The sequence below is a fragment of the Marmota marmota genome, unplaced genomic scaffold, assembly GCF_001458135.2.
Source record: "Marmota marmota marmota unplaced genomic scaffold, marMar, whole genome shotgun sequence".
Taxonomy (NCBI): Eukaryota; Metazoa; Chordata; class Mammalia; order Rodentia; family Sciuridae; genus Marmota; species Marmota marmota.
In genome coordinates this window covers 34,621,164-34,629,304 of record NW_026000082.1, presented here as the reverse complement: position 1 = coordinate 34,629,304, position 8,141 = coordinate 34,621,164, and the positions used below count along the sequence as shown (strand labels likewise).

At 38.8% G+C, this 8,141-nt stretch overlaps 1 protein-coding gene across 2 annotated transcripts in view; it reads left to right on the top strand.

Moving 5' to 3' along the window:
* Nucleotides 1–35: 35 nt before the first annotated feature.
* Wdtc1 (WD and tetratricopeptide repeats 1) overlaps nucleotides 36–8,141 on the top strand; it is a 66,086-nt gene continuing 57,980 nt past the window's right edge. For both annotated transcript variants that reach the window (XM_015485436.2, XM_015485435.2), the window contains exon 1: nucleotides 36–157. The gene's annotated coding sequence lies outside the window, so the exon portion shown is untranslated. The remainder of the gene's footprint in view (nucleotides 158–8,141) is intronic.

Below are 8,141 nucleotides of genomic sequence, written 5' to 3'. Positions count from 1 at the left end.
TCTCCCTCGTGTGTGTGTGTGTGTGTGTGTGTGTGTGTGTGTGTGTGTGTGTAGGCTTCTGGCAGCCGCAGATGACTTCAGTGGCCCGTCCTGACTCCAAACTGAACTTTGTCAAGGTGTTTCCACCAGTCGCCCGGTACAAAGGATCTCTACTTGGGTATGGGCCATTCAGTACCCATTTCAAAGGGTAAATAGGAAGTGAGGAGATAGAAGAGACTTCGAACCAGCAGGATCCATTCTTTCTGAATACTGCAGTGGGACACCCCCTTGCCAGGCGGATTGTATTTGCTTGGTGCCCTCTGGCTTACTCTCCCCTGCCAGGGTTTCTAGAGAAGAAGTATGGGAGCTTATGACTTATGTTTGATAGCCTAATATGACTGTTTTCCCTAAAGTTTTTTTTCGGATTTTCTTTAACTTCCTGAGATAGTGATAAAGCGGCTTTAAAGTTTTCTTCTCAAGTTTGAGAGTTTAGGAACCTGATTCAGTCCCCACTTTTTCCAAGGATGGGATGGATAATCAGGGCAAAGTGGCAGTTGAGTGTTCCTTTTTAAAATAAGCCTGAAACAGTTCTAGGGGAAAACTATTTTGAGGACATCTTCTGATTCAAAGAGGTTATGAAATCCCCACCTAAGGCACAGGTATGCCCAGTGGTCTGCATTAAGTTTTTTTGTACTTTAGAACCTTGGGTGGTTAGTTTCTGCTCACCATGGTGAAGGAACTACTTAAGGCTATTTCTGGTTTGAGTTCTGACTTTTCTTCTGTGTAATTCTTGTATCTTTTGAGGGATAGAATTGAATCTTTTTTGGGGGGTGTACTGGGGATTGAACTCAGGGGCATTCAGCCACTGAGTCACATCCCCAGACCTATTTTGTATTTTATTTAGAGACAGGGTCTCACTGAGTTGCTTAGCACATCATCGCTGTTGCTGAAACTGACTTTGAACTCACGATCCTCCTGCCTCAGCCACCCCCCCCTCCACCCAGCCACTGGGATTACAGGCATGCTCCACCTCGCCCAGCTAGAATTGAATTTTTACTGTTGAGTGTAATACCCAGATCCTCTAAAACAGACCAAGGAATAACAGGGCTGAGACTAACAATTGATTTCTTTGTTGTAGATTGTCGTATTTCATTTGCAGGCCTAGAAAAAAACCTTTTCTGTCAGTTTGTGACCGCACTGTTTTGAAGTCTGGGATCCTTTTCCTTTTGACCTATTGGGGAATACACTTATGCTCAAGTCACATCTCAACTTGTAGAGACAGTGCTTTTGAATCAACTCTGCAGAATAATTTAGCAACAATCCATATTTCTGCCTGGAACTTCTTTCCTGGTGGTCACTTAGGGAGAGAGAATATGTGTAATGCTTATGATGATAGTGTTAACTATTATTTGCCAGTTTTGAATTGTCACACAGGTGGCAGTTTTTCTAGCTGGAAGGAATTCAGTATTGAGTCATTCATCAAGCATCCTCTGTACAGTGTTTTCACACACCTGGACTTCAGGATGTAGAAGAACACAACTGAAGATATTAAAGCCCATTTGCAAATGTCTGTGGATCTTGAGGAGCCAACTTCTGAGGAAGACTCAGACTGTGCCTCATTCTTACTTAACTTTTATTTTTCTTCTCTCCTTTTAAATTAGGGCATATGGCCCACACATGCAGTTCTGGGTCTTAGACAAAGTCATAGACAGCATGTAAGATAGTAATACTTGCTTTTTCTGGTTTAACAATTACAGGGTGCAGTGGAGAATATCTGTAATCCCAGCAACTGAGGAGGCTGAGGCAGAAGATTGAAAGTTCAAGACTAGCCTCAGCAACTTAGAAAGACCTTGTCTCAAAATAAAAAATAAATAAATAAATAGGAAGGATCAGGGATATAGCTCAGTGGTATAGTGTCTCTGGGTTCATTCCCCAGTGCAAAAACAAAAACAATAACAGCAGAAAATCTGTCCTGTTTCCTTTCTTCTTCTTCTTTTTTTTTTTTTTTTAAGAGAGAGAGAATTTTTATTTATTTTTTGGCAGACACAACATCTTTGTTTGTATGTGGTGCTGAGGATCGAACCCGGGCCGCCTGCATGCCAGGCGAGCGCGCTACCACTTGAGCCACATCTCCAGCCCTCCTTTCTTCTTTCATTCTCATCTTTCTAGATTCTTCGCTACATCTTTGGGCTGCCATTTAAGGTTGCTGGAGCCATAGAATGCTTGGATCATGCTTTCTTCTTTTTTTTCATGTCTTCAAAAACCCAGGTCCTGAAAGTTGCCATTAGAAACCAGTCCCATGTTATAGTTAATTCTGGCTAATTTACTTTGAGAGATATTTACCAGTTGGCATATGTCTTAAAAAGTGACTGACATTTATTGAGGGTCTGATGTATGTTGGGCTTGGTACTAGGTAGTGTTCTTACTTTATTTAACAGTCATGATTGTATTGTGAAATCAGAATAATTTTCTCCATTATACATAGGAAGAAACAGATTCAGAGAAGTTAAGAAACTTGCTTAAAATCCCACAGCTAGTAAGAGGAAGGATTGGAATTCAAACCCAGGTCTGTCTGCTTTGTGATATTGAGTTGCCTCTTGGGACTATGACATGTGATAAGGGGCTGAAAAGACCAAGGCTGAGAGAGCCTGGGAAACATGATACCAGCCTGAAAATGCCTGAAGAATTGTCATGGAGAGAGGGAACTGGGCTTTCTCTATATGATTCTAGATGGCAGCACTAGGATTAAAGAAGAGAAAGTCCAAGAGGGTAGTCTTTGATTTGATAGAAAATTTGACTTACTTTTTTTCTTATGGTTCTGGGGCTCAAATCCTGGGCCTTGTACATACTAGGCAAGCCCTCTGCCTCTGATTATATTCCAAGCCCTTTTATTTTGATATGGGTTTCACTAAGTTCCCTATGCTAACCTTGAATTTGTGATCCTGGTGCTTCAGTCTCTGGATTAGCTGGGATTACAAGCATGCACCACCATGCCTGGCCACCATAGTTTTAACACATTTCAGTCACCTCAAAAAGAAACTTCATACAGCAATGAGATACCACTTCATATTCAGTAGTATAGTTATCATTGAAAATACCTAAGCGAGTCACCTAGCGAAGAATTTGGCTTTCTAAAAACAAGATGGACTACCTTCTGAGGGAGTGAGTCACCCATCATTGGATGTTTTCAAGCAGATTCTTTGCTGCATTTTTCACAGCTGTGATAGAAGGGTCCATACTCAGATAATTGAACTAAGTGATCTTTCAGTATTTTAAATAGTGTGATTCTATGAAAATGATATCAAACTCCCTGTCTTTTTTTTTAAATTTTTTTAGTTGTAGTTGGACACAATGCCTTTATTTTATTATTTTTATGTGGTGGTGAGGATCAAACCCAGCGCCTCGCACATGCTAGATGAGCGCTTTACCACTAAGCCACAACCCCAGCCCCACACCCTATCTTTTTTATTATAAAAACTGACATGTATTCATTATCTGCTATATACTGGGCACTTGCTAGACACTTTTTTACAATATCTCACTTAAACCTCAGAAATCTTCTGTAAGGTAGAAATAATCATTATCTCCAAATGAAGAAACTAAGACTATAGAAAGTAAAGAAATATGCTGGAGGTTACATAGCTAGTGATGATAGGGATACTATTTGCACCCATGTTTGTTCCTTGTTAGCTTGGTGACCTAGGCTAAGTCACAGGTCATCTTTAAGCTAGTTTTCTCATTTGTAAAGTGAGGCTTATGATGGTACCTATGTTATAGTGAGCTTATGAGGACTGAATGATATAATATGTGCTTTTTACTGGACCTCACTGATTGCCCTCAAGAGCCAGGGCTTGTGGGTAAAGGAGTACCACTTTATTGGCTTCCTCAGGGTGAATTTGGGCCTGAGTGAACCCCTCAGAGTTCTGGGTCTCATTCTTTGTACTATTAGTAATAGCAGCAGACTCTTCAAAGGGCTTTGTGACAATAGTGACTAATACTAAAAACTTGAAGCCTGAATAAGGGGAGGAAGTAGCCAACAGGTCAGAATATAGGAGGCAGCTTCAGGCCCAGTGCAAAGCAAATTCTCAGCCACTTTCACAGAGCCAGATTCAGGGGTCACTGTTTACATTTTTATATTTAATATCTTCTTTTACACAAACAAGGTCAGAAACACTAGAGCTGTGCCAGAGCTGGATGCCAAGAATAATGAACCTTAATCCTCCCTGTAGCCATCTGGGGAGGTATTAACCCCGTTTTCTTGGGAATGGGGTTGTGGGGGGAAGCAGGATAAGACCTTGCCCAGGGAGCTATCCAGGGCTTTGAAGGGCAGAACTTTTGTAAGGTTTTGTCTTTTTTTTATGAACCCATTTTCTATTTTCAGGAAAAATAAAACTGCTTATTTCTGAATCTTTAGGGAACCTTTCTCAGAATTTGAGCCAGGTAGCCCTTTTGGGGCACCTTTTTCAGTTGAGGCCTGAGTGTTTGGGGGCTGCTGTCTTACTGGTTCCCTCTTGAGTCACACATCTGGATGTAGCACAGATGTAACTGAGTTAGAAAGGAAGCATTTCCAAATTGATTGGCTTATTTTTGTTTGATCTTTCTGCTAAGTAGAGTTAGAGGGTGAAACTTCAGCCTCTAAGAGGTAGTACTTTGATTGGGGCAGGATTTGGAAAGATGCAAATTAAAGGTAAAGTCCAAGACTAGATGCTCTTCATTAAATGTGGAGAGAGGACAGCATTATCAAAATATGTTTCTTTTTCTCTTTCTGTTCCCTTCTATCTTATGATAATTGTGGGCCTAGGAGAACGCAGGTAAACTATGATCACTGAAAAGCAAAGTTCTGAAAACATACTAAAAAAATGTTCACAAAGCTCAAATGGGACTATAAAGTCCATTCAGGTAGAGGAGGCATCAAAGTGAGTTCTCATTTAATCTCCCAAGAAAGTAAAGAATTTCTTAGGATTGACTTCTATAGAGAAAGCTTCAGTCAACCCCAAGTGGGATCATTTGAGTCAGGAGCCTCAAATGTGGTAAGGAACATTTCCAAAGGTGCTTCACTGATGAGACTTCCTACAAGCCACATCTTTTCTAGGAACTCTCCTTGTGCTAGCTTAGTCCATGACCCTGAAGTGGCAATCTAAAGTTGTGTTTGAGACCAGCAGAGTGAGGGTTTTGTTTCGTTTGTTTGTTTGTTTGGGTTTTGGTGCTGGGAATGAACCCAGGGCTTTGCACATGCTAAGCAGGTGTTCTACCACTAAGCTAAATCCTCAGCCAGGGCAATTTTGACTTGGATGTAGTTCAAGTAGAAATAGTAATAATAATTATTTTTTGGTTGTCAATGGTCTGGACTCTGGGGTCAGAATATCTAGATTGACTCTGTTTAATAACTATGTAACTTTGGTAAGTTAACTTTGTGCTTGAGATCTTGCATCTGTAAAGTAAGGATAATAATAGCACCTGTCTCATAGGGCTGTTATAAGGAATCTGTGAGATAGATAGCACTTGTAAAACATTTAGAATGTTCAATAAGTATCATTTACCAGCCTTGGTATCAGGCATTTTACACATGTGCTCTTCCGTTTCTTAATACCCTGCATAGGTGGGTATTATTAATTTAGGAAACTGAGGTTTAGAAATGTTAAGTCATAGGGCTGGGGTTGTGGTTCAGCGGTAGAGCGCTCGCCTAGCACGTGTGAGGCCCTGGGTTCGATCCTCAGCACCACATAAAAATAAATAAACAAAATAAAGGTATTGTGTCCAACTAAAAAATAAATATTAAAAAAAAGAAATGTTAAGTCACACAGAAAATAGTGGCAGAGCTGGAATTTGAACCTTAGATCTGTTATATTCCACAACTCAATTCTTATTATGCTACTTCTAGTGACCTTTATGAATTGAAAATACAGCTTTGTTGCATTTTTTTTCTATAGGATTGCTCCAGTAGGAAAACCACCACAAATAGAGTTAAAGAAAACTTGAGCATGTCTTTTGCATAATTGAGAATGTCGAAAGGGAGTCTAGTTGTCACCCTGGCTGGAGGCAACATGTCCAGAGGAAAAGAATACAGAATGATTTAAATTCTCTCTTCTATTTGCTACTAAATAGTAATATCTCCTTAGAATCATAGGAGAGGGTTATTGGAAGGAGTTTTGTAGCTCATATCTGAGTCAGCTTTGCATTTTACAGATGGAAAAAGAGACAGAGAATGAAATGCCTCCCTAAGGGTCATACAGCCAGTTAAAAGCAGAGGCTGGCTTGGAGCACAAGACCCCAGATCCCAGTCCAATGCTTCTTCCTCAGTATCATGTAATGTTGTGCTTCAGTTATCCCTTGTTTAGTGGGGATAATAATAGCTTTATGGATTCCTCACAGGATAGTTCTGAAGCAATTTAAAAGTTTGAACAAGAGCATTTTGATAGGAATAAAATATTATAATGTATGCAAGGTAGTCATGTTGTTATTCATTAAGAAACAGTTCAGTAATCATTATTAGTATCTGCTAAATTCATCACTCCTGGGAGACCTAGGAGGATTAATAAATGAATGAGATGAAGAGCTGGCCCTCAGGATGCTTTGTTTTTTAAGGAACAGAAGCCACATACTCCTCCCGTTCAAGGTAGGAGGATACAGACAGGAGGAAAGGATAAGAAGTGAATTTTCTTTTTATATGTAAGTTGTGATTTTTGAGGTAGAGAAAAGGAAAAAAGATTTGGGGCTTTTCTTAATAATTGATATATAATTCACATACTATAAAAAAGTATGCAATTAGCTGTTTTTAGTAGTCGCAAAGTTTGTGCAACCCTCATCACTATCTCATTTTAGAACACTTCCATCACTCAAAAAAAGAAGCACATATTTTTTTTTCCTCTACATTTTTTATTGGTGTGTTATAGTTGTACATATGGTGGGGTTTGTTGTTGCACATTAGTACGTGCACACAGTATCACAGTATAATCTGACCAGTATTCCTCCCCAGCACTCTTCTATTTCCCTTCTCCTACCTTCTGATCGCCTTCCTCCATTCTACTGGTTTCTCTTTCCTTTTCATTTGTTCACCCCCCACCTTTCTTTCCCTTTTTCCTCTCTAGCTTCCACATGTGAGAGAAAACATGTCTCTTGACCTTCTGAGTTTGGCTTATTTCTCTTAACATAATGGTCTCAAGTTCCATCCATTTTCCTGTGAATGATAATTTCATTTTTCTTTGTGGCTGAATAAAACTCCATTGTGTATATATACTGCATTTTATTTATCCATTCATCTGCTGATGGATATCTAGGCTGGTTCCATAGTTTGGCTATTGTGAATTGTGCTGCTATAAACATGGGTATGCATGCATTGCTATGGTATGCTGACTTTAATTCTTTAGGATGATTACCAAGGAGTGGTATAGCTGAGTCATATCGTTGTTTCATACCTAGTATTTTGAGGAACTTCTATACTAATTTCAATAATTTACAATCCCACTAACAGTGTAAAAGTGTTCCTTTTTCCCCACATCCTCTCCAACATTTATTATTCGTCATATTCTTGATGATGCCATTCTGACTGGTGTGAGACGAAACATCAGTGTAGTTTTGATTTTTCATTTCCCTAATTGCTAATGATGTTGGACATTTTTTCATATATTTGAGAAACACATACTTTTAAGATATTACCACCTGTCCACCGATCATCCCCATCTCCTCTTTTAGCCTTAAGCAACCACTAATTTACTTTCTGTCTCTATAGGTTTTCCTGTTCTTGAAATTTTATATAAGAAATCATATAATACATTGCTTTAATCATCTTAAAAATAAACAAATCACTTATGTATTTATTTTTTACTTATTTTTTAACACATTGTCTTTTGTGACTGACTTCTTGCACTTAGAATGTTTCCAGTTATCCATATTGTAGTATAAACCAGTATGTCATTCCTTTTTATGTAAATAATATTCCATTATGCGACTATACCACATTATATTTATCCATTCATAAGTTAATGGGCATTTGGGTTATTTCTACTTTGGGGCTATTATAAATAACACATTCCTGTATAAATTTTTGTATGGCTATTTGTTTTCAGTTCTCTTGGATATATACCTAGGATTGGGATTTCTAGGTCATGTGTTAATTCTATGTTTAACCATTTGAGGTGGGCTTTTCCTTTTTTTTTTTTTTT